Below are 27811 nucleotides of genomic sequence, written 5' to 3'. Positions count from 1 at the left end.
TGGAAAGTATTGTAGTGCAGGCTCAAGATGTTCTGTTACGAAAGGAGAGGGGAACAAAAATATGAAATGTGGTCCAAATGAATCCCAAAATTTTGAAATCTATGAGGCAAAACTTGACCAGAGAGACCTGTGAGGTTTCCCATTAGGTCACTTGCCTATACTGTAAATCCTTTACTTACTCCATCCAGGAGGCCACACTCATCCCCAGCATGAAAAGGTGAATTTTACAAGGCCCTTATCCCCCACAGAAGTGAATTCAAAAGGCAAGCAGTGTGTTTTGTAACCCAGCAGAAACATCCCTTTTCTTCAATGGCATTATCATTTCTGCAACCTCAAAAAAATTAAAAATAGGGAGATAGTCAGATTTATCAGTCAGTCTTACTTCCAGACTTATAATCCACAAGTAAAAGTTTCCAGACAAAACAAAACAAAACAAAGCAAAACAAAACAAAACACAATACCCTCTTTGGGCAAACCAGAGACAGGCAGACCAATAATTTATTTCTCTCTACTTCAATGTGCATGTTCAATAAGATGCAGCAGCAAAAGCTCAACTCAACCTTGGCCACAAAAATACTTGCAAACTCTACACACTTGCCATTATCACAGTGAGGGGGATGGTTAGACTTAAAACAACTCTGAAAAATGAGGCAGCTCCCACGGCAGCAGAGACCTGCAGTTAAGGAAACAAGGATTAATCCCATCATCCTGCCCTACAAAGCTCCTCTGCACCTGTATACAAGAACAAAAAGAGCAATCCTTTTACCAGTGATGGTGTTTTCTGGAAATGCTTTAATATTCTCTTCATCCCAGATTAATTTTGTCAGGTTCTGTAGCGATTCCTTTCCCACAAAAAGCTCTAGTATCCTTACTAAGTATGACCATTTACTTAATGCCAATCACAACCACAAAGCTGCCTGATTTACCACTCTGAAGAAGAAGGACTACAGCATGCCTGTCTTCATGTCCTTCTAAGAACAATGAGAATTAACCTTATAGCAAAAGTATAGGTCACAGAAATACACACTGGGACATTTCAAATTAAAAGGCCACACTTCTAGAATTCCAGCCTTATAATATTTCTCAAAATTAAGTCTGCATTCACCCCATAAACCTGGCAAGTAAAATATTACAGTCAAATAATAAATGGGCAAAAAGGAGTAATAGGTATTAATGACTTGGCCAAAGTAACCAGGAGTGAAGCTGTGAAGAGAACCCAGGAGTCCTCAAACCAACCTACACTGAAGAGCTAAACCAAAACATAGCACAGTTGTGCAGGTAATTGCCGATGTGATGCACAACATTCCATCCCACATGCCAGGAAGTAGATAGACAGACTCGAGTGTCAGACAATGAACAGGATTTGTACTTTCACTTCCCAGAAACCATGAACTATTATTATTATTGATCCAATAGCAATTTTTATGGTATGTACTATATAGTTATTTCCTTTCTGGCCGAGCACAGGGGAATTAGCTCAGATGGTAGAGCGCTCGCTTAGCATGCGAGAGGCAGCGGGATCGATGCCCGCATTCTCCAGCGCCGCCTTTTGCTGAGCAAGGGGCTGGGGAGCAGCGCTGCAGGAAGGGCCCAGGGGCTGGTGGCAAGCTGAATGTGAGCCAGCAGTGCCCTGGCAGCCAGGAGAGCCAACCCTGTCCTGGGGGCATCAGGCACAGCATCACAGCCAGGCAAGGGAGGGGATTGTCCTACTCCACTCTGAGCTGGGGCAGCCTCACCTCCAGTGCAGTGAGAAGTTCTGGGCACCACATTATCAAAAAGGCATTAAGCTCTTTGAGAGTCCAAAGAAGAGCCATAAGAATAGGAGAAGCCATACAAGGAGTGGCTGAGGTCATTTGGTCTGTTCAGCCTGGAGAAGAGGAGACTGAGGGGAGACCTCACTGCAGTCTGAAACTTCCTTGTGGGGGGAAGAGAAGGGGCAGACACTGATCTCTCTGTGACCAGTGACAGGGCTCAAGGGAATGGACTGAAGCTTTGACAGGGAAGGTTTAGGCTGGATATTAGGAAAATGTTTTTCACCCAGAGCAGGATTGGATACTGGAACAGGCTCCCAGGGAAGTGGTCAGAGCACCAAACCTGACAGTCCAAGAAGCATTTGGAAAATGCTCTCAGGCCCATGGTATGATTTTTGGAGTTTCCTGTCCAGGGTCAGGAGGTGGACTTTGATGATCTTAGTGGGTCCCTTCCAGCTCAGGATATTCTATGACTGTATGATTGAGGAGCATTATCTTGCACCATTCCACAACTTCTTCTCATTTATTTATACAACTGATCTATTTGATTGATGGATGCAGATCTGGAATGGTTTTTAAAACTTTGTGTAGTTCTAGACTGGTTATAAAATTAGGTTATCAGGTCAAAAACGTGAGTGCTGACTGACAGACTTAATTGTCTCTATCTATTCAACCAAGTACATGCAGCAACCACTGCATATTACAATTTGATTTAGACAACAGTTTGTGGAGTGCAGGAGGTGGATACACGGGGTAGGGCAAAGGCAGGAGGTTGTGCACACAACTAATTATTTTTATATTTTTTCAGTATTTTTTTAATGGCATTATGCACTCTCCAGCCATGACACCTTGCTTGCTGTACATTAAACTTCTCAGCATCACTACAAGAACCTTGCTCTAGTCCACAACAGATTTCTAAAAACTATGACAAAGACCCAATTGAAGTTTTCTCCAAAGTTTAGGTTGTCCAAGAGTAAGATTCAGGCTATTACACACATAAGAAACAGATGAAAAGTCTGGATCTGAACCCACAGCCCTGCAGTTACAGAGATGGAGCCAGAAGCTGAGACTCTTTCTGGATCACCAGAGGATTCAAATGATCTGCACTTGGAAAGTCCACAGTTTTGGCTATGTTCCTTCCACAGCTATTCTCAGATGATCTTTCTTCATTCTTTTCCCCAATTTTAGCTTCTATTTCCAAGCAACCCATCCTGTTCTACCTATACAGTTTTCTCCAAGCACTCTGTGCTTTGCTATTGCCAAGTTTCAACCTACAGTTCAGATTGTTGCTGCTTGACACACGCCTTTCATACACAAAGCACAAACCAGGACTGAAGTGAAGAACAGGAGTAACCAGGCCACTGTCAAGGCCAGAACTTGCTGTTCAACAGCTAAGGATGAAATAAAATGCCAAAGAGATGTGCATCCAGATTCTTCATGAGTCTCACTTTTAAAAAGCTATGTGATTCCTTGCTTCTCACCTTCAACTGGAAGCACAGCATCTGGAACACGGAGGAAGAGACATGCAGGGATATGAAACATTAAAAGGTCATTTTACAAAAATGCAGTTTGTGCCTTAACCTTATTTTTTAAAAGCAATGAGTTTACATGACAGCTTCAGCATCTGGGGCACTTCCAGGAAAAAAAGGAATATGTTCTCTCCAGTCTGGTCTGTGTGATGTTAATCCTGACCCAAATGAGGAGAAACTGCAGTGATTTAAGCCAAAGAAAGGCAACTGGACTACTTGAGCAGGACTCCTTCCCCCTTTCCTTTCAGAGGTACTCAGGATCTTCCCAGCATGTTTGTCTCAATTAGTTCTGATATGTCAGAAGAGAGCATTACATTACTTTAAATAAAACCTGCCTTGTGAGTGAATATGCTTCAATATCCCCTCAAGCTATTTGAGTTTCTTCTCAAGTATCAATCATGTAACTCCCCTTATCTTGATTGAAGGATTGATTGGAATATCTGACTTCATCTGTACCAATCCATGCACTTGATGTACAGCTTGTTTCTGAAATTTCCCTCTTGAGCTGATTTATGCTTAAATATTAAAAGCAAAACAAAAAAATATTAAATGGATTAATATAACTTGCCTTGCTGCATGTATAGAATGTGTCGATTTAACAAAAAAGCCAACTTTCCCTTATATATCTCAATTAAGTTGTTTTGTTACCTAATAAATCTAATTTACTAGATCAGTTTGTCATTTATCCTACTAATCTATCTGGTTTATTAATGCTTATATTTCTCATAAGCATACATAAACTTCTGGCTGCTGAAACCCCAAAGTCCCAAAACCAGGAACTACTTTATGTTGTCTAAATGCAGAAAATGGGGGGGAAATCAAAATGCATAGCCTGGTCTTGGCCACTTTGCCCACAAAACATTGTTATTCTATCAAAGGGGGATTAGCTGATCAAGAGTGTATCATTCCTGAGGAGCACATTGGTGGATAAGCACAGCACTCAGAGCTAATGGATGCATTTGCCATTGGAAAGCTTTGCACTGGAGAGCACCAAGAAGAGCTGGAAGGACTTAGAGATTTCCTCTTCCACAGCAGCACAGGTTATACTCAAACCACTCCTCCAAGCTGTCTGTCCCACACGTTCCCAAAGCTCTCCTTTGGTAAACACTGGCACCAGTTATTTCAACATTTGGCAGCTCAGACTGCCAGTTATCATGCTGACCACATCCAGCCCTTCTGTACAGCTCTGCTATTCCTGGATGCTTTCTCAATCTCTGTCATCTGGAACAACTGAACTCTCCAAGCAGGTACAACTTCCTTCTTCCAGTCTGGAAAGCACTTGGCATGTTTTGGACACCACCACAATTTAGACAGTAACCACATGAACTCTGTTCCTGGAACAAAGAGCAGGAGACCTGTGGTATTTGACCCACCTGATCCCTGCTCAGAACTACAAGGAAAAATTAAAATGCAGCCAACATCTAGTGCAAGAAAATTTCTTCCAGACCCCAGATTGGCAACGAAAGGGACACAAGATACTTCCCAATCTTGTATTTGCTTTTTACATTATTCCAACCTCTCAAACAAGAATATAGTCCAAATTCATAATGGTCAATAAAAGAAGAAAAACCTGATTACTCTGCCCTGGTTTCGAAGCCATATGATTGTGCAACTCACTTATATCAAGGCCTCAAGTTCCACACATGTCTTTGCTACCATTAAAGAAATGCAAACTCAAAAAACAGCACATCTGAGAAGCAATCCAAACCTTGCAGCAATGCCAAAATAGCTGAGAAACAACAGAAGAAAGTGGGGGTTTGCAATTAAAGCACAAATGGTTGAGCAAGAAGAATAAAGCACAGAGAGTGGAGGTGTAGGGCTTGTTCACAAGCAGGGATTTGTACCATTAACTCTTCCTGTTTGGAGTCAGTGCATTCACTAAAGACAGATTTCTCCCTGGTGGCAGCAGGAGGGCTGCACTGCCACCCTGCAGGAATACATGTGCAGAATCACACTTGCTGATGGAAAAAAGCCATTGATTCTTAACCCCCTTCTCTTGCCTTCCTATGACCTCCTGTTCCTCCTTCTCCAAGGAATATCAATGCCTGCTGGAAGAGCTACAAAACACTACCAAAAGCACTGTTCAGTGAGGAGAAGCTGTGATAGATGGAAGTGCTGTCATGCTGGCATAGCCACATGCAGCCCCATCTGGAGCTGCAATCTTCCACTACTTCTTTGTTAAAAGTAAAACCATACACTTGACTGAGTTGGATCAGTACACAAGACAAAATTCAGGATCTTACAGTTTCTTTGTTATTTGGTTCTCATTGCATCTCCTGTGGCAAGACTGCCTATTATTAATCTGCTGTATCTCAAAAGGGTAATTATATTTATCTGCTTCTGGAGCACTGACTGATAAGATCACATTACTCTGAGATGAGCCAAATTTAAATGATCCTTACTGAAGTCTTATAGCTGCAATCATAATTCCCTTTTTCAATTCTAAGTAAAAGACTGAACAAGCTTCTTTTCCACATTTAGTCTTATTACAAGCTCATTAGAGACATCATCACTACCTTCAGCATGTGCATGACCTTACAAAGTCCAGAACAATTTGATGCTTAATTCCTTTCAGATCTATCCAGTTTCAACATGATGTACTCTTTATAATTTGTAGCCACACCAAATGAAAAGTTGGCACTAAGACCATCCAGCCTCTAGGTTGGATCAGCCTGACTAGTTTTGATTCAGAGACAGACAAAAAAAAATCATCGTGGTTTCAGATGTTTTTCCTTAACAGAAAAAATAGTTTTGTTTTGAAAAATAACATTTTGCAAGCATTTAGTCCTTAAAATAAAGAGAGGGGGTGAAAAAAAACTATGACAGAGTGAGGGAGAAAACTTTTCCTGTAGCAACCCAAGTAGCCATAGATACCAAGTCCTGATACTAAGTGACAAAGGCTGCTTTAATAAAGAAAATGTAAATACCTGTAATAGCAAACAATACTGAATCATGTATTACAAGTTAAATAACAGAATTGGTGAATAGAATAGAATAGAATAGAATAGAATAGAATAGAATAGAATAGAATAGAATAGAATAGAATAGAATAGAATAGAATAGAATAGAATAGAATAGAATAGAATAGAATAGAATAGAATAGAATAGGTGGCAAGCACAGGAAAGCATGTGTGCTTTCTATATACTTAAATAAGCTGTTTAGAATTGTTCTGGTTCTGGCCCAGGTTAGTGGGATGGGGTGTGGCAAAGACCTTGTGGAATTCAATACCATTTTACACTTGGGACATCTGAAAAGCCAGGGACAGGGGAAAGGGACCCTTTTCTTCCAAGAAGGAGTAAACATGGAAGGCATGGGGTCTGTCCACCATTGTTTTCCATTGACTTGGGCTTCATGTACATTTGGCATGCAAATTTCCCTCTCTCTGTATATTTTTGCTATTACTGTAGTTCTGTTATTATTTGTTTCCTTATCTCAGAGCTATTTCCAGTAAATTGTTCTTATCTCAATCTGTGATTTCTGCTTTTTTCTCCCACCAGAGAGGGAAGGGGAGCAGCTTGTGTTTTTTAATGAGAGTACTAAATTGGGGAATACCATCCTAAACCATGAAATTACTCTAGTCACTAATGGCAAGCTAGCCAGTATTTAAAGTTTGTTTTATGCAATGTGTATATGATGCTGCCCACATGGAAGGATGAATAAATATATTTTACAAATTTATGGATTTGCAAATCTAGAAGTTGGCAGTGGCCATTTGCAGTGGCTGTAAAATCAACCTGTCATTGTCTGAGCAAGTGTTTTCTACTTCCTCTGGATTCCTCATATGTACTTCTTAAGAAATATACTTGTATTGCAAAGCCTGTATCAGATTCCAGGACCTCTTCAGATGTTTAACCACAAAATCCCAACATTCCCTGCCTGTTTATTAACACAATACTTGCCAGTATTTAAAATAATCCAATATGTATTTATTAAAATAAATATTACAATTTATTTATTAAAGTAGTTAATAAGTAATTTTAAATTCTTGGATTACACTTTGTGCTGGGTTACCTATTTGTGTCCCCACAGAGACAACTGATCACACCATGTCCCTCAGCCAACTGGAGCTGAGAATAACAAATATTTTTCATCTGTTTCCAGTTCCAAATTTCCAGTTCAAGCACAGCCTGTCTGCTATAGACTTATATACCTATCTACAAGTCCTTTACGTTTTGTAAAGCAGAATTAGGATTCCAAATTGAAGAAGAACTTGTGTGATACATAAAGCCACTTTTCATTCTCTTTTACTTTTGTTTCTTTCCTTCTTTCTCCTTTTATTCCCCCTTATTCTGACATGCTGGCAAATGCCTCTCACTGGAAAAGTTTAGGCGTGATTAAATTTCAGTGATTAAAAGATTAAGTGTGACTTTTGTCTCTACAGGAATTCATCTTAAATACTCAGGTCTGACACACCTTTGGGTATTTTCCATCTGAAATCTTTGTAACAACTGACTGGAAGAAATTATTAACAACTGTATTCACATAGATATGCTCATGGTGCTCCTCCCCACTTATGTTTCTGAGTTGTTTCTCATCTGGCAGTTTCTCACACTCAAGAGTGCAAGGAAGGAAATACAGCAAATATACTGTCATAGTTGTCATACATATCTGCAGGCATTACGTAAACACACTGTGAGATGTAAGAATGGACCAAAACTAAGAAAGAAATGTGCCTAAACTCATGAATGTCATCATTTACCACAAGAAAATTGCCCTTTTGTCCTGCCCATGTGCCCCACATTTGGTCACAAGCAGTGACTAGGGCTGAGATTCAGCCAGTCTAACTTCAGGGATGGGGCTGCTGTAACCAGGATGTGGCCTCAGACCCAGTGGCCAGCAGAGAGCACTGGCAGCCCCAGGAAGATGTGGAGCACATGGAGTGCTCTACACACAGCCAGCCTGCCCTGCACCATGGCAGATGGTGGAGATGCAGCCAGACCAAGTTTTTTGCAGGCTGCCACACAGGAACTCAGGAATCTGTGGGTCTTGCATTATTTTTTTTTCCATTGGTACTTAAAAGTATGCTGTGAGTCAGAAAGGGTCCATTACTTCTATTGAAATTCCTCCCCTTTTATGCAAATTTGGTCAGTATGAACAGTTAAATATTTATTTCTGACTTGCAAACTTGTTGCTTCCCTTCTCTCATGAGGATGTTATGACAGGATTAGTACTGAAAGATATTAATCAACAGAAAGAAGTTCCTAGACATCCTAGCAGTACTAGACAGCTATAAAGCCTAAAGCTAATTAAGTGATACATGGTAGAGACACAGACATTGCAATCTAAATGGCTGAAGATACTTTCATTTACTCTCATTTTCCATATACCCATTTTGAAGTAAACATGAATGAAACCAAAAACGTTTGAAATAGAACACAGCAGAAGGTGTTTTCACTGGCTGCTTTGCATTCACCAAAAGCAAAGGGAGTTTTTACATGAGGTGACAGCACTGCATTTCAGTGCTGCATTTTCCATCATAATATAGTTCAGTGTGACAGTTATACTTCATTCAAAACTGATGTTCAGGGTTTTATCTTAATTGAGATTAATTTACAAAAAATATTTCAGTAGACATCTGGAGAATAATTACAGGAACACACAGCCAGAGTAAAAATATATTTTCCAAGCACAGAGTTTCATCCCCTCTGTGGATAGCTATTATACAGGTCAGATAGCACATTTATGGAAACCTTTAAGCCAAGATTCAGCTGGGTGCAGTTGTGACAAGTGTCAGACGATTGTATCTCAGGCCTTTGTTCCCCTGTATCTCAAATATTGTAAGCTTATGGGCAGAGCACATCTACAAGAGATAGATGAAGCTGGGAGTAGTTCAATCTTCACAAAGCTTAGGTCAGGTTTTGTTTTTGAAAACTTGACTCTGGGACAGTTCAAACCCAGGTCAGCCTTTTGCCAAAACTCCAAAGTCCAAAGGGAGCTAGAAGGACAGCTAGCCTGGAGCCAGTGTCTACACATTTAAAGCAGTAGCCTATGTTCACAGCTAGGCAGAAAGGAAAATAATCCTCTCAAGTATCCCTTTAAAGTTTTGACAGCTTATATATTAAGTATATATGCATATGTCCTTAAATTGTCCATCCTGCCCAAGGAAAGACTGAGCTTTTGGAACAGAAGCATTATTCAACATGATTAAAAAAAGAAATAGAAAAAGAAAGATAGCTCTGCCAGATTCTTGGCAAACCATTATCTACACTGTGATTTCCTCACAGAGAGAAAGGTGATGAATTGAGGAGAAGCAAATGCAGGCCAAGGGGCAGTAGGGCACTTAGAAGACAGCTTTGTCTAATCTATGGGTTGAAGATTAGATATTCAATTCCAGGCAAAGGAATGGTACTCTGGGTTAGGTTGTGGGTGTGGAAGATACTGTGATGGGTTCTTTCCAAGTTTAAATGCAAACTGGTTTATACAAGATTATTTTTGGTTAAAGTCACTGTGACATAGTTTCTTTCAGCTGCCTCATTATGTGAGTTTATTTAAAAAAAAAAAAAAAAAAAAAAAAAAAAACATGGTTCTCTCTTAGATCAAACAGTTTCTTTCCTGCCTTTTTCTGCCAAGTTATAATAAAATAAGGACTGTGACCTGAGCAGGATCTTCTAGAGCTAACAGAAAAGGAAAAGCAGTCTGAATAAGAGTTTATGCTACAACGTTAAGATGAAAAAAAAAAAAAAAAAAGAAAAAGAAAAGAAAAAAAGAGGCAGAATTAGAAAAAACACAGGATTAAGGCAAGAATATATACAGAAAAGCTTTATTAGCACCACAGCCCTACAAAATAGATGCTGTTCTCCCATTTTCAGGTAGAAGCTGGCAAGGTGCTAATCACTCCATGAATTTTTGGAGTCAGCAAGGCACCACTTCCTAAACAACATAAAACAACTCTTAGGAGTTTTCTTAGTGTTTTCTTTATGTCTGGCACTAAATCTCTGCTAGATGATCTTACATTTAATTCTATAGTGTCTTCTAACATACTGGCTCTTACTGGCTTCTGTTGATGAATGTTTTGGTTTTTACTCCAGAGACTAATAAGCGGTGTTTTTTATGTGCTTGAGCAGTTTGTGCAGTGTTTCTGTAATGTACCATGAGAAAGCCAAAGGCTTCCCAATGGCAAGGGAAATGGCTGTCAAACATAGAACTCTGGCTCCAAATTGTTAAAATAGTAATTGTCACAAACCCAGCTCTTCAAGCAGAGGTCATTTGGGAACCATGGCATTTCCACAGGACTAATGGGGGTCACACATGGGACTCAGCTCCTTACCTTGCTGGGTTGAAAACTGGATTTTGGTTAAGATATCTCCCTGCAGTTCTCAACAGCACAGAGCCATGAACCTGTAGAGATAGGGGAGCAAAGCTGTAGCACAATATGAGAAAGCTGGCAGGGGAAAGATTCTCCCTAAATCTGAGAAATCCTGTTTTCCTTACTGACCTTACGCACTCTGTCAAACCTGGAAGCAAAAAGCTTGAAGTGAGCTCCACTGGGGTGTGTTCCCTGAGTAGATGGTGAGCAAACTCAGCTGCCAACAGAAATGCCAGCATCCTGCCACTAAGAGGAGCTGAAATTCAGCTGTCATCAACAGCACAAGCATGCTCCAGCACAGCCCTTTCACCGGGTCCCTCCTCCTCCTCTTCCTCCTAGCCAGGTGAGATTTCACCTCTGATGTGCCAACAGAGAGCCCAACAGCAGATTGCTGCTCTGACCAAGAGCAGGACTAGGCAGAGGAGGTGGTGGGCTGCCAGAGCACACACAGAACTTGCAAGAACTGAATGAAATGCACTCTTTCTGACCCTATGGTAAACCTTTGGGAAACATGCATCTGTACCAGTCTGTGGAGAGCTTGCAGAGACTTGGCCATGTGCCTCAACCTACAGTTATTCACACTTTTAGCTCCAAAAGTTTCCTCTTTCATATTTAAAATATTGTTTTCCTCCCAGTATCATGCAGGCTGTCAGTGCAAGTCAAGGTGAATGCCTTTCCCTGAAACTTATGTATTTTTGCTGGCTCAGAGTGGAAGCTGCTGAAGGGATGTCTGGGCTGATGGGAGAGCATCTCTATAGCCAGCTCACTGGTCTTCAGTTGAGCAATCCTCTCTCCAGCAGGGAGAGAAGAAAAAGCAGGATATATTAAAAAAAATAGATATGGCATACATAAAACATACTGGCAAGTCTGCCTGTAAGAGGGCAGAAGAAAGGGGCTTTAGTGTGCACCAGTTTCCCTAAAGATAGGTTATCTTAACACTTAAAAAGACTAGAAAAATCCTCAGAAAAAAGTCCTCAAAATAATGGAATAAAGAAAATTTATGACACTAAAAACTTGCAGATAATCTCAGATTTGCACAGTGCAAATCAGTGCAGTAGAAAAGTTCTGAAGATTTTCTTTCTACACATGTAATCATGGAATGGTTTGCATCCAAAGGGACCTGAAAGATCATCTAGTTCCAATACCCCTGCCATGAGCAGGGACACCTTCCACTAGACCAGCCTGGCCTTGTGCACCTCCAGGGGTGGGGAGTACACAACTTCCCTGAGTAACCTTGTCCAGCATCTCACCACCTTCACAGTCAAGAATTTCTTCTAATGTTTATATTAGACATTTTTAAGTTTGCCCTTTTTAAGTTTGAAGCCATTGCCCCCATTCTGTCACTAAATGCTCTTGTAAAAAGTCCCTCTCCAGCCTTTCTGCAGCCTCCTTCAGGTATTGGAAATCACTCTAAGGCATTGCCAGAGCCTTCTCTGCTCCAGGCTGAGCAAACCCAGCTCCCTCAGCCTGTCTTTATAGGATTATTAAGTTCATAATGTTCTTCATTACAACATGCTTAAGCTATAGCCAAAGCATAAAACTGAAAAGCATTAAAATACTCAAAATACAGGAACCCTTTGCCTATACCCTTTTTTTTTTCAATGGCATGACTCTCTCCAAAGACCTATGGTACCAAATGGAAACTCCAAAGTCTAGGTGTAAAGTGGCCCCATCATGTCTTATTCAAGTTCTCCATAGATTGCAAATAAATGCAAAAGCACACCAACACAACTGCAATGTGTCACTAAACTGATAAAGTATCATCAGGGTAGAAGAGCAGTGGGAGAGTAACTTTACAGGTAAAATACTTCAAGCATAAAAACCAAACCAAACCAAGAAAAAACATCTTCTCTATTCTTATATACTAACAACATTAAATACATATATGCATTTTGAAAATCCACATTTTCTTTCCTCTGTTGCACATTATTAAGTACCAGCAGGTCAGATTTACTTTCCCATCCAGCAGTTTGTGACCTGCCCTCATTAGTCTCTGTAAATGTTATATAATTAAGAGAAGCATATTATTTACTTATAAATAAACACAGTCTCCAAATGGTTGCTTGTTTTTCTAAGGGATGACTTTGGAATTGAATTAAAGAACTGCACATGTAATTGATTAATCTTTAAATTTAGGGAAATAAAGAAAGCTCCTAGAAGACCTCTAAACACTCCAAGGAGGATGATTGGAATGAAGGCCAAGATGTTCATGTCCAGCAAGTTCTTAATCTGAGTCAAAGAAAGAAGAAAACTGTTCTGAGCATCCTGCCAGTGACAAGAATTATTGCATCCTTTCTCATAAAACCTGATACCTCAAAGTAATTTCCATGGAGGAAATAAATCTTTCCTTTTGATTTAGAGAACTCAGCTAATTCATTTAAAGCTGATCTCTTCTTGCACACCTCACAGAAGAGGGATCAAACAGGTAGACACTGCTATTGGCACAGCAGTGCCAGAAAACTATGATGTACTGCATTTACCACTGGCACTCAGCACTTCAGGTTACATCTAAATAACACAATATAATGGCTTTAGTGAGCACTTCAAAAGACTTTTCTGAATCAGAGCTTTGCAGAATGTTCATTTCTTAAGTGTCAATCTGCATCCATGTGCATTGAGATAGTTAATAAGTAAATTTATTTAAGTAAGACTGTGGATATTCATGCTGAGCTAGAACAAATCACAAAACAGCAAATCACAGGCACAGAACATAATCTGGCAGCTATAATAGTAATTGAATTTTCTGCTTGACTCCTCAACAAGCAGCAAGGATGAAAGCAATATCACATTTTAATTTTATCTTCCAGGCAACAAAATGGGGTCAATAGGTCAGTGATAATTTATTAAAAGCTGTGAGGATATTATTTCCCTAACCCAGGTTTAGAGTTGCACAGCTTTTTGTCATGATTAGGATCTGAACAAAGCTAGAGACCATAAAATGTATAAAAAGCTACCTGCCAGGATGTGGGAAGGTCATGTGTCAAGAGTTGCCAGCAAAAAAACCCTGAACTTGTGTAATCTTGGGGTTAGGGGATTGGACAAACTGTCAGCTGTCAACCCAACTTAAATTGCTTGAGTGTGAGGCCCTCTTATTGTTCAAATTCTTTTTTCCTCCTTCCTTTTCTTCTTGCCCCTAATCTTATTTTTGTTCTTGCTACAAATACCCTAGAGTTTAACAAATTCACCAGGTGGTTGTACTAAACATGGATGGTATTTCCTGACTAGAGAAATGCCAGGATCAAATTCAAAGTTCAAGACCTGCTCCACAGAGTGCTGCAGACAGAAAAGCTGGATCTGGAAGAGGGAGAATCCCAGCAGCCATTCCCTGGCACCAGAAAATCAACACCTGCATGAAGAGTCACAGGGAATAGGGACAGATTTAAGGTATGCCTTAGAACCAGGATTACAACAATCACCTGGGTACACCTAGATACTCTGTGTACTAAGCAAAACTTTAATAATGCTGTCTTTACCAATAGCTGTAACAATACCCATCTTTTTCCAAAGGATTTCAAGAGATCTAATATTTAAGGTGTTGGAATTCAGAGGGAACAAACTTTATTTGAAGTAGAAAGAGGATCTGGTTTATTTACTTCAGGATCCAAATATCTTGCATTATATTCTACTTAATTCCAATCCTGCACTAAAACTAAGAATAGGCATACATGATTTTATTGTTTTTTCACCTTACCTCCATCTTTCCTAAGGAAAAGATATACTGAGATATTTGCTTTCAAGTAAAATATGCACATTACACTGCATGTGTGTGGCAGTAAAGGCAAAGTCAAGAGAGTATTCCACTGGCTGGAAATGAAAGGTTCCATAGTATACGCTTTGTTTTTGTTGCAATATAAACCACAATCTTTGGCCAATCATCAAAAAAAAATGGTACCTACAGAGCAAGTTTCACCTTTAGAATTAATCCTATGGTCTACGTAAAAATAAAGGGAAGTTTCCTGAAAATCACATGCTCTAGAGTACAATAAATTCCCCTGGTAACATTGTGCGAGGTAGAATGAAACTTTAAAAAAAATCAAATAATTTCTTGAGAAACATAACCCACAAGCTTTCAGCTCAGTTTATTCACTGTAAACTGTGTTTTGTTAATGCCACAAAATATACAAGAAGCAAAATTTCCCTTGAGCCTCATGTTCAGTGAAATGAAAATGTTTCTGCTTATCTGTACCACATTAAGAGCCAAAAACTTATTGAACCCTGACACAAGTTATGTTCTTAATAATTTTAACTAACTTTTCCCTCTAGTAACACTAAGAGAGGATAGGAAAGAGAATCCACTGCTCTTTTCAGAAAATATTTTCAACTGAGTGTTAAAAAGCAAAGTTTTTTGTTAAATAGCTACAGAAGGGAATCCACTTTCCCCTCTGCATGCAGCTTTTCATTACACAATACTTTGGTTTCAGCAGTGAATTTGGCTCCAGCAGGCTTGACCTCTTCCCTGCCCACATAGCCTCACCTTTCAGCCACAAACTTTTATCTGCTTGGTGTGTAACTGCAGCTGTTTGGGCACCTGTACCATGGTCCACAAAAATGATTTGAGTGGAAGGAAGCCCAATATCTTCTCCACTTTCCCCTGATAAACCTGATAAAACAATTCTATCAGGCAGCATGTATGCAAACATTGCCCAATTTCCCAACCAAAGTACAGCTATATGTGGAAAATGCCCTGGTCTTTAGTTTCTGCATTGTAAGGGGGATACAAGCCAGGAGAAATTCAGAGATCAATGAAAGTGATTGAGCAATTATTTTAGGAAAAATTTATTACAGTAAAAAGGAGCAAAAAGTGGATTGGATTCAGAACAGCAGTTTATTACTACCTCACTAATTGATCTCCAAGTCAAGTACAAAGAAGGGTATTTAGGCTGGAAGAAGTGAAGATCCTGATACTTGCACATCGCTATTGAATCATCATTAACATCATGAGCAATAAAAATGAATGAAAGATATGAAAATAAAAGCAACTACTTTTAGGAGGACATTGTGTCATGCTGGAAGGAATACAGCAAAGGCAGCTGAGGCTGAAGGTCACCTCCATTTTGCAACTAGGAACAAACAGTGATTGCATCTTTTCAAATGTTTAATCTGTAAGCACCAAGGAACAAGGACACAGTACAGCAATGCCTGCAACAGCAACAGAGTGCTTGAGCCAGCTACAGAAGGGGAGGACAGTCTATTTAAAAGCTTCTCTGCTTTTTCCTTTATTTCAAAGTATCTTCTTCCAACCAGCACCAACACAGAAAATTATCTTATGAATAGCTAATAAGCAAACAGTAGGTGTTTTGTCTGTTCACTGTAATTTAGAACAAAAACTCTTTGTTGTATGTGATTTCCAGATGTAAAGTGTGATGGCTTCCACAACCCACATATCTGATAACTGTCCATATCTCAGCTCTGCCCCTTCTCTGATACTCTCCCAGCAAAAACACTGAAAGAGACAAGCCTAAACCCCTGCATCTACTTCCTCCCACACCCACACAGTACATACCCATAATAGAACTCTTTTCTCTGCTTCAAAAAATCCAAAATGACCGCTGTAAACAAACATAGAGAGAACAGTAAATGCATGGTGACAGTGGCCACCAAGCAGCAGCAGCAGGTTTGCCAGGCCAGCCTGTTGTCCCACTTCTAAGAAGAACAAGAATGACAACAAGAATGATGACAGCACAAAATACCAGAGCTACACCTGCTTGTGCACCAGCTGTAATGAAACTGTGCCTGCAACAGGTAGGAGAGACAAAATGTGGGTAACAGGGTAAAAAAAGAGAGACAAATCCACCATAGTTTCCTCTCAAGCCTGCTGGTATATTATGGGGTTATTACAGTGCCTTGCCCCTCTAGGATGTGAGTTCAGACATGTTTGCCTTGACAAAATCCTCAGCCCCATTGCAGGGTTTGGGTACCACGGGGACCATGTGACAGTGAGCTGCTGAGCTGGCACCAAACAGCCCAAGAACAGGCAGAAAATAATTATAGTATTATAAAAAAATGCATTAATGAGCAGTCTTCCTCAAACATTTATATTATATATTTTCCCACACACAATATAATTTTCTTTACAAAACACCCATTTTGTTTTATTAAAACAACATCCTGCATCAGACAAATGTTACATTTTTAAAAGAGGTCACAGTGTACAAAACAAAGGAAGGCTTTAGAAACAGGAAATAAAATTATGTTTGAAGTCCAGCCTTTGTGGGGGTTACTGAAGTGATGCTGATGCATCTAATGAACTAATCAATAGTGCTCAGAAGCTGATAAAACTTGCATCCTCTGGATGTGCTACCTGGCACTTCAGGGGTAATTTGTAAACGTGCTGAGCATTCTACACCAGCTGAAGCCAATGAGTGTAAAAAACACTTGAGTATTTTAAATAGTAACAAAAGGCACATTCTCAGGAAAAAAAAAAATAAATAAAACAGAGTCATCTCTAAACATCTGAAGGCCTTCCTAACTTCTCTGTAGTGTTCATAAGTTTTATCAGTACAAGGACAGGTAGCAATGAGGATAATGGAGAGAAAGTAAAGGAAAAAATTAGAGATCACATCAAAGCTCTAAACAAAGCCCACCAGTAAAGTCACACAGGTAACTTCATGTCTGATTTCCCAATTCACAAACGTTAGGACACTTCTGTGCATGGATTTTTACTTTCACATAGTACTTCCCCAGTGATGTTGTTTCCAGCAGAAGGAAACTCAAGATATACTGCATGCCTCAGCATTTTCTCTTCTTCTTTTACCACAATTGTTGATTTCTTCCATGAGTAATGTTTTGTTTAACCAGAACATCTCAGATTATTTAAATGACTGATCTAAAAAGACTGAAGGCAAAGGACATCCCATATCTTCCCTCAGATGCTTTTTTATTTACTTTTAAGCTCCAGGTAGTTCACAAGTGATTTTTGAGTTCATTTGAATTCTATTTCTTGAGGAAATTAACACACAGGATCTTTTTTAAATCCTTACTTCAAAAAACTAAACATGGCTTTGCATGTCAACATGGCAATAAATATCATCCAGAAGCCATAAAATGTTTGCAATTTCTTTTCCTGGAAACTAATGTCATTAATTTGAGTAGAAGTGTTCAAAAGAGATAATTTACCAGCATTATGTCAGAGAGACACATGAGCAGAGAAGAGCCAGACTAAAATGTGTCACAAACAATTCACTTTTTCAAAACTCAAAACTAAAGCAAAGACCCCCTGTGGATACTAGGCAATCCCATAATCACTTTTTTCCTGGGACAGCATCATTAATTTAAGGATGAAGTCCAGGTGTAAAAATCCTGCTGTTTCTCCCTCTTTATATAACCCAGAAAGCAATGGGAAAATATCTTCTGTATTAATGTATTAAACAACCTGTGAACTTTCTTCTAATTAAACAACTTTCTTCTAATTGGAGTGGGCAGCTTTTGCCCCATTCCAAAGTGACAAACAGCAGGAATGCTGTAAGATTGCTGGTGCAGCATCTCTGTTTCCCTTCCAGATGCACTGGGCTCACCAGTGACTCACCAGACACCCCTGGGGCATCGAGGGCAGTGGTGGGGTGGCCCTGACAGAGCCCCACATCTCTGCCCATCACTCACCCATCAGGTGGTGCAGACCAGGAGGTGCATGCCAGTGGTGCCCAACTGCAGCTGCCTCAGGCCACAGCCCAGGAGAGCACTAAAAGTGATGTTGTATAATTGAGAGCACTCTTTGGTAAATTATTCATAAGGCAGTTAAAGGCAGATGGGGACAGAGCCCTAGCCAGCGTGCAGCAGCAAAGCCAGATTGGTTTCAACAGATTTAAACATGGAAAATGCTGAATGTGTCTTTTAAATATGCAAAGTCCCATTGACATAAAGGAGGAAGCTACTAAAGAATATCAGGTTCTTGACTCAGAGACTTAAATGTCTCTTTTGCAAAGATGATGGCAGTCCATGAAATGCCTTTGAAGAATTGCATGTTAATGTCTGCCCAAGTGTGGTGACACATCAGACTAGAGCTCACCATTTCAATCATCTGGTCCCAGGTTAACAACCACGGCAGCCAGAACAGCCCTACTTCTAACAGAAGACGTGTGATGATTTAAATTATTACAGTGTGTTCCCAGGCAGCACTTCAAATTACATTTAAATGGGGAAAAAAAATCCAAACTCTTAATGGAATGAAAAATCTATTCATTGTATAATCTTGGAAGACTTTTCTACAAGACTTAAATTAGGAGCCTTAATAAATCTCTCAGAGGCTTTTAGCAACTTACGTTGTGTTTATGTTTAATAAAAATGGTGGAGGGTTCCAACTAAATTAAATTAAACTAGCTCTTAATTCCTGTGTTTTGAAAAGGCATCACGTTGATACTGTGATGACTTTATTCATGGAAATATGATTCAACTTTTTGGCTCACAAATCACTGTTACCAACCCCGCACGGAGGAAAAAAAGGAAATCACAGCTGCAGTCTCTGAGCTCCTGGAGACAAATGTCTGAAAGCAAAGAAAACAAAAGAAACCAAAAGGGAGAGCTAACCCCTGGGAAGCATTGTCTAGAAGGTTTGTGGCCACCTCTGACTAACCATGCACTCCTATTTTTGAACATCTGAGTCATCCCTTAGGGTGCTGCACCTCTGTGCAAATAAATAAATAAATAAGCATAAACCCACAGAGCAACAGAAAATCTGAATGGCTGGTGGGAAGGAACACGTTTGGTCAGGGTGGTGAAGAGGGGAGAACAAACCTCAAGGATGAATACTTTCCAACCCCAAAAAGGATCAGAAATAGAACAGCAAAACAGCCAACAAATAATCTATATCCTTTTAGCAGTGACTAGTTTTACCATCTCTATTCAAGATATGTTTCCAGATAGGTAATGAAGCACAGCAGGATTCCCCTCTGAATGATGAATAAAGGAAATTATGTCACTTTCCAAAACAAACAAAAAACCCCAAAATCTGGCCCGCAGTTACCGAGTTTGATTGTATTGCAACATAATAAATTTTAAAATCACTCTGACCTACACAGGAGGACCTGGCAAGCGTCATCTATCCCCCTCACAAGGTCAAGGACAACAGCAGGGTGATGGGGATTATCTTCCTTTGTACATAAGAAAGCAGCATAAAAACATTATGGTTCAGAAAGACTATAAACTCCACTTTTCCCCACCTAGAAACACAGTGTAACAGCACTGCAAGAAAAACAAGCAGCTCCAACCCAGCTTGCAGTCTGCCACCTACAGAGCACCTGGTCCCTGTGGTTGCCCTCAGCTGGCACTGGTGGCCACCGTGTTCCTAAGCTGGAAACACAGACCCCATCAGTCTGTGCCTTGCACAGCCACTTTGAGCACTTCTGCAGGCAACTTTAAAACTACTGTCCCTGCTGTGTGAAACCACCCAACACTCCCTTTATTTTCATACAGACTTCACACAGGTAGAAGCAGGTACACGAGATGTAAAGCAGCAAGCTGTCCATGGCTGTGTGGCAGGTGGCTTTTAAGGAACAAAACTGACTGCAGTTATCCAGATAACTGCTTGTTGAGCATCACTCAGGGAATAGTACTAAGGAACCAAGCCAGTATTTCAAACACACACCAAAAAAGTCCTTTCCTCCACTGCATGGCATGAATAGTTGTGCTAATGAAAAAGGCATGGGAAACAGCACAGGTGAAAAGAGCTCCTAGTGCAGGGTATTTTTTAAGCCAGTGCTGTTACTGAGACAGATGTTGCAAAGCCATACCCTTAGCCTGGTAGCTTTAACATTGAGAATTGCTATTTCTCACCCCAAACGGATCATGGGAATTTCTGGCTGACAGAGAAGCCTGTAGGCTACAGCCAGCATACATGAGAGAAATGTCCCTAAAAATGTCATGATGTTAAAATGATGTTGAATAGAAGTGCCATTCAAAATACCCAATGATTTCTGGCAAGCCAGACAGCAAAGCTGCTGGCAAAACAACTGCAAAGGGAACAAAAACAAGAAACAGTCAACAATTATTAGATGTTGATGTGTTAGATGCATCTATGGACAATTTTTCAGTGTGACCCTCAACCTTGCTCTGTTCACAAACAAACTTTCCCAGAATTAGCAGACAACACAGGTGCCCATAAAGCTTCTGGCAATGCACAAAAATTCAAGCTCCTGACAGTGGTGCTATACACATGCTGGGGCTAATGAGAGAGGAAAACAACTGACAAGGACCCCTTTCCCAATTCCCAGCCTCCATCCTGATGCCTGAAGCCCATCAGCCTCTCATCCTTTTCGCACAGGCTGTCTGTGGATCAAGGTGTGCATGTGAACCCCTGTGATTTGTCCCCTCACTTCAGTCTTTAGAAAGCTTAAACCTGCTCAGTTATTGTAGGCATAACAGCAAACTCCCTTTTCCTACTGTTGGATTTTGGGGTAAGTGTAGTAAAATACTCACTTTTTCTCTCACCTATGCTGTTAATTGCCTGTCTATAATTAAATTGAAAACAGCAGGACAGTAAATGACAGGCTTAATGTTTCAGCTTTGGTGCCTCATAAAGTACTAACCTGGGCCACATGCAATACCCACATAGCACAGCTAAATGATCAATCTAAAACCAACAGGAACTTTTATATGGACTGATGGTCTTTGGCTTAGGCCCCTTCCAAACACTGAGTTTTCATGAGTTATACCAGCTGCCACTTGTATTTATTTTATAAACACCACATGTTAAGTGTAAATTGCATCGCCACCACCACTGATTTCACCCCAGACACTTTTATACAAGTTATGGGTGGTGGAATCCAGGCTTAGGCTGAAGGCCAAGAAAGACCTATCCAGTGGGGTTGTATAATTGAGGTGGGGTTTTTTATTGGGTTTTGTTTGGTTGGTTGGTTTTTTTTAATAAAATACTGAAACAACAGGTATAAGGAAGAATAAGAGATTTGGTTCATCACAGTGTTATTGACTTGTTGCACAGCAGACCTAACACTTGCCAGCACAGAACCCAGAGAGAGAACCATCAGCCCAGAGAGAAGCACTCACAGCCAGGTCATCAGCACCCACAGGCCAGGTCCTGCTTTTCAGTCACCTTTGTACTACAAATTTCTGCAGGCAGAAGATACATCACAGGGGAAAAACAAAATAAGCAATGCAGGCTCTTTAGGAGGGAGGGACTGAAGAAGGGCAAGGGGAATTATGACTTTCAGTGTCAACTCATGGGATTTTTCCCCAGGACTTCCTGCCCATTTCTAAAAACACTACATAGGAAATGTTACTCGTCAAGGCCCTTTTCAAGTCAGAAGTACCTTAAGAATAAGCACAAAAACTAACTCTTTGTTGTCTTCAGGCATTTTACCTGATCAGAGCCTTCAAAGTCTTAGATCAGTAATTACCTTAATGAATTCGCAGCTATTAATAGCAGACAGATTATAAGTGAACAAGCTGTTTCCTGCTTTATTTTAACCAGAAGGACATCTCCCATACTGGGCATTCTCACATTCAAAACACATGTTTTGGTCACCCCAGGTTTTTGGTTTGTTTGTTTGTGTTTGGGCTGACCACAGGCGTGCTCTCTCCAGACCTCCTCAGCTCCCACACACTTTTCTGCCTTCCACAGGGCTCAGCTGTGACACATGGTGGGTGCAGGTCAAGCACATCCCTGGTGTTCCTGAGGTCACAGGGTCACAGCCTTCCCAGCAGCCTGTCACATCAAGTGTTCTGTAAACTCACCGTGCAGCACGGCCAACCAGCAAAGTGCACAAAAATAGAGTTCTGCTCATCTGCAGCTGAAGGAGGTACTCAGATGGGAAGATCTTCCAGGGCAGCAATTACATGTTTGTACTGATGTGAGAGCTTACCTCCTGCCCTTCTGTATTAATAAAACAATAGGACAGATTTTAGAACAGAACAGGACCAAGAGTGTGTGTAACAGTTGTTTTGATGACCTGGAGTCAAAGTGTGGTTTCTTTCTGTGTATTATTTACTTATACTTCAGTATGTATATATACACACATGCCTGTATATACATACAAATGCATATATACACATTTGCATGTGTATTTATCTACTGTTTATATATTTTATAAACATACATGTAGTTTGTATATTAAAAAAAGGGAAATAATATTCCAAGAGGATTATATATGCTTTCCTCATGGAAAACCTAAACTTTTTCATTTTTTTAATATTTCCTCTGATAAATTCAGCTTCCATCTGTTCTGCAGAGTAAGTCTTCCCTTGCATTTCTGTGCAACTGATTGAGATCTGTCCTTCAGCAGTTGGCAGTATTATTCCATTATCTTGAGTCCACAGAATACTGGAGGACACATCCATGTCTCTGTTGCACTGGAGAGCCCAGAAGTGGGCCCAGCACTCTAAATGTGGCCTCACCAAAGCAGAAGAGAGGAGAAGGATCATTTCCTTCAGTCTGAATGCAGTCCAGGAGGCTGTTGGCCTCAGCAGTGGTCTATCAAGCACTGCTTATTTTTATTTTTACTTTTGACTACAAGTTTGCTGAGGGTGCACCAAAACATTATCCCACCATCCAGGTCATTAGTGAAAATATCCTACAGTATTTGACCCCAGCACTGACCCCTGGGCTATACCCTTGAGGACCAGTCTCTGGCTGGACTTCATGCCACTGACCATAATGCTTTGAGCCCAGCAGCTCTGCCAGATCAATCCATCTCACTAATCTAATCCATACACCGTTGGTTTGACTATGAGACTGTTGTGGAAGACAGTGATGGAAGCCTTATTAAAGCTGAAATAAAGAACAGCCACGGTTCCAGTCGTGTCATTGTAGAGTTGCTGTCCACTGTAAATCCTTGCTTGATTTTGCTTGATTCACTCACTGGAATGGACAGCTCCTCACCATGGATGAAAACCAGTCTGCCCTCTTGGACCCCAGTTCTCCCCAGGACCATCTCCTCTGGGATTCTTCCATGCAAATCCCTGAGCAGACCAAAGTGCTGCCCTGAAGTCCAATCCCTCACCTTTCCCTCCTCATCTCAGGATCCCACACACCCCAATCTTATGGATACTGCTGCTCTCAACCCTCACATTCCTGACCAGTCATTCCTTCTCTGCAAGTACAAAGTCCAGCAGAGTATATCCCCTCATTTGCTTCTTGAGCACCTTATCAGGAAGTTGTTATCAATGCACTGCAGAAACCTTGTGGGTTTCTTGTGCCCTGATGTGTTAACTTTCCAGCATGTAATGGGATATTCAGCTAATCTCCCACAAGGATCTGGGCCAGTGACCACAAGACTTCCTCCAAATATCTGAATACAGCTTTGTCTAATTCCTCTCAGTTTACAGCAGACATCCACACCACCACCCCATGTGTTGTTGCCCTCTAACACTGATCTGTAAGCTCTCAGCTGCTCTGGTCTCCCCCAAGGCAGACCCCCATCATTCCCACTTGTAACTATGGTGTGGCCTTCCTAAAGAGCTTCCATCCAGCCACTGCAGTGCTGCAGCAGTGCCAGCTGTCCCCCCACCTGTGTAGACAGGGAGCTCATCTGCCTTGCTCCAGCCTCACTGAGAGATCCCCAGCCCCAAATCTGCAGAGCTGCACCTTCAGCAGCTTGCTCTGGGCTGTGGCCTCTGCTGAGTCAGGGGTAATTTCTCTGCTGGGCACCAGCTCTGGCAGCTCCCTGCCACTGCTGCTGAGCACAAAAGCACTGCCAGCCCACACCCTGGCCTCTTCCTGCACAAAGTGCTGCTGGCTGCATGCCGTGACTGATGGTGTACAGGCTCCCTCCAGCACCAGCTGCCAGGATTCCTGACCCTGCCTGGTCAGCATTCAGCTGGAAAAAAAGCTCAAAAGCCCCTTCTCACAAAAAACTCTTTAATATTCCTACCATCACCATAGATACCACAAGCCAAGTGAAAATTTTACCATCTGCTTCTTTCTACAGGTGAACAAAAGCAAGCAGTCAGGGTCAGAGATGCCTTAACAGTATATTGGTTTTATCCATTCGATGATTTCTACCAGGACCATTCCAATTACCACAGGGCTAATGACAGCAATTCTGCAATAATCTATTACTGAAAATATAGCTGACCTATAGAGTGAAATAATATGTCTTATACCAGGTCCACACTCATTAAGTACATTAATGAAAGTTAATCCCTTCCTTTGGATATCACCCACACCTAAAGCAGCACGTCACTGCCATACAAGGAGGAAGAGGAAGACTACAGTATATGAAAGACTGCTTCCATCAATCCCATAACAAGGACAAAATCAGGTACTACACTGTATATTATATAATATCAGACATTATACTATATGCCAAGTTGTAGCAAAGGACACCAATGTGTGTGTACACAAAGGGCCACAAGAAGATCTGAACTCCACACTCATCTCCACAGGCAGCACCTTCAGGCAGTTAAAACGTGACACTGTGCACTTGCTAATAAACTAAAGCAGAAAATGTCACTCTGACTTTCTCTTGCTCACCTGTAAGTAATTTTCCACCAGGTTCCATTTCACTTTGATGAGAGACTTAATTATCTGATGAACCAAAAACCCCAGCAGCCACACTGCTGTTCTGATTAGTGCCATCAGCAGCCATCGATCTTGCTCTTTTCTAGAAACAGGAAGACACAGTTACCTCTCAGACCAAAACACAGGATTATTTGAGATGCTGCCTCTCACAAAGACAAATTCCACTTTTAGAACATTTTGATTATTACCTGTGCCTGCCTGAACAACAGGCTGCTCTTGCCAATATCTCTTTTTAAAGTGTGCACCCAACAAAGGTTTACCTTAAGGTGAAAGCCATTTTCATTTGGGTATGGAATACAGTCAGATTTTTTACTTTTGGATTTGTTTCTTATAGAAGTACCAACGCAGTCTGGTCTCTGATGTTTAATGCCTGATATCATATCAAAATCAATTATATGACCCAGTAATTAAACATTTGGTAAAGCACTCTGAACACATTTCAAAGTAATCCCTATTTTCCTTTGACTGCAATAATGCACTGATCACCCATCATGCAAATGTGCAAACTTTTACCTTCAGTTTCTGTCTTTCCTAAATTTACACTTCTAATAATAACTGCGCACCACTAATAATGACAGATTTATTTTGAGTATCACCTAGGACTAGGGCAGGCCTACTGAGATTCAAACACCACTGTTCCTGCAGATTATGCTGAGAGAAAAAAATAAAATTAATTACTTTTAACAGTAATTTTAGAAAGTAATTAATTAATTTCAAGAAGTCTCAGTAAGAGAACATTTGCCCAAACTTGTGCAAAGCCTCTCCCTTTTAAGTTGTATACATTGAGAAGTTAATAATTTAATTCAGTTTTGCATATTCACTAAACACTGAAGAGCAAAGACATAAGCACTCACAAAACATGCTTTTAATCTCTTGCCCCACTTGTACATTGAAAATATTTTCCTGTATACAAAGACAATAACTCTTTTCATTCCTTCTGATATCTCCCTGCATCTCCCTGGAGTGTCCAAGTTACACATTTTAGAGGCAAATTAACATTATTTAAAGTAAGTTTACCTTTATGTTTTCTCTTGTAGCCACTTCTTATAAAATTTTGTGTGTGAAGACAAATAACCTGGACTTTCATGGGCTAGTAGGTGTACTCTCTACCAAAGGTACTACAGCTTGGATGCTCTACCCAAGACAGTTTACAAGTTGGGGAGGAGAAAAAGACTCAATGCATGTCAAATGCTTAAATCAAAATCAGCAGCATGCTGTGTGTTTGCCACCTCCAAGGCATGATTTCGGTAACCAAAGAAAGTGTACAAAAGGATTTCTGCTGTTTTCCACTAACTGGAATTTGGACCAATTTGGTAAGGTCTCATCTCAATCACAGAAACACAGACCCACAGAATGGTTTGGGTTGGACAGGACCTTAAAGATCATCTAGTGTTCTCTGCCTTGGACAGGGACACCTTACACTAGACCAGTTTGCTCAGAGCCCCATCCAATCTAGCCTTGAGCATTTCCATGGATGGGGCATCCACAGCTTTTCTGGGCAACCTGTTCCAGTGCCTTACCACCTCACAGTGAAAAATTTCTTCCTCATATCCAATCTAAACCTACTTTCTGGCAATTTGAAGCCATTCCCCCGTGTCCTGTCACTACATGCCCTTGTAAATAGTCTCTCAATCTTGTAAGCTCCCTTCAGGTACTGGAATACCACAAATGGGTCACCCCAAAGCCTTCTCTTTTCCAGGCAATGAAGAAACAAACAGTTCCTGGTAGTGAATCAGTGAGTACTAAAGGGCAAGAGAGAAGAAAAGTTCTTTATACAAGCCACATGCCAATTACCCAAAACAAAGTCTTTTGGACCTATAGTTTTGCATCACTGAAAATTTCCTTGTAACCCACTGCACACACTTCTCAAATATAACAACATATGGTCAGGAAAGAAATACTGCTCAGGGCAGAGGGTACATCCATGTCAGGATATAGCAATGGCCTAATCCCAATTTCTGACACCATGACTGGGGGGTTTTGCCAGCTCAGCCAGGCATTTCATTCTAGAGACTTCAAAAGTACTATGCAAATTCCAGACCTGGCAACATCAATCTGACAAAAAAGAGAAGGAGCTGAAGGGAATTGATATAAGTGGAAATCAAAGACTGCAGAAAATAATTGTTGCTGGAAACTGTGTGAATAGCTACGAGCAACTGGAAATGCATTAGAAAAGTTACCTTCCTTCAGGTATGGGGAAATAAATGTATCTGCCATCAGAACCTCCATAGTGAAGTTATCTGACAACAAATACACACTGTGTGATCAATTAAATCCCTCCAGTCAAAGGTGTATTAAGGAACAGCAGGTGTCTGACTGATTATGTACACTAAAAATGTAAAAATGGTACTTCACAAACCTAAGCTCAGACCTTGGTTTTGTGTTTAAGCACAAAAATGATATTAGACTGCTAACTTCTGCTTGTACAAAAGCTGGGTTTAACTACTCCGATTTCAAGTTTAAAATGGAGCAAAAGAAAGCAGAAGCCAGGCAAGAAAAGCAGGCACCTGAGCAGAGCTCCTGGGGGAGATCCCATCACCATTTCATTCAGGTATACCAGACTGGCTACCTCAAGGTCTCCATCTAGCCCTTTTATTTCTGGAACATGGGAATTTATATGATGTCATTTTCTAATTCTGTTAGACAAAATGGTATATGTGAATAGATCTGGGTACTACAAAGATTGCAGCACAAACAAAAACACAAAATCCACTGAACAATACACATGGGGGATGGGAGAGGAACTGAAACTAA

The 27811-nt window shown here is 40.6% G+C and overlaps 1 pseudogene across 1 annotated transcript in view; it reads right to left on the bottom strand.

Moving 5' to 3' along the window:
- Nucleotides 1-26162, bottom strand: part of LOC306799028 — an 83477-nt pseudogene extending 57315 nt beyond the window's left edge. The window contains exons 1-8 of the transcript in view: nt 26075-26162; nt 25010-25139; nt 24446-24458; nt 20356-20531; nt 18205-18265; nt 16091-16230; nt 12634-12816; nt 599-673 (exon numbers count right to left, since the gene is read on the bottom strand). The product of the transcript in view is annotated as an uncharacterized misc_RNA (transcript). The remainder of the gene's footprint in view (nt 1-598; nt 674-12633; nt 12817-16090; nt 16231-18204; nt 18266-20355; nt 20532-24445; nt 24459-25009; nt 25140-26074) is intronic.
- Between the last annotated feature and the right edge of the window lie 1649 nt (nt 26163-27811).

This window comes from Erithacus rubecula (genome assembly GCF_903797595.1).
Source record: "Erithacus rubecula genome assembly, chromosome: 3".
Taxonomy (NCBI): Eukaryota; Metazoa; Chordata; class Aves; order Passeriformes; family Muscicapidae; genus Erithacus; species Erithacus rubecula.
Note: the sequence above shows the minus strand (reverse complement) of the source record. Positions and strands in the feature narration are given on the sequence as shown.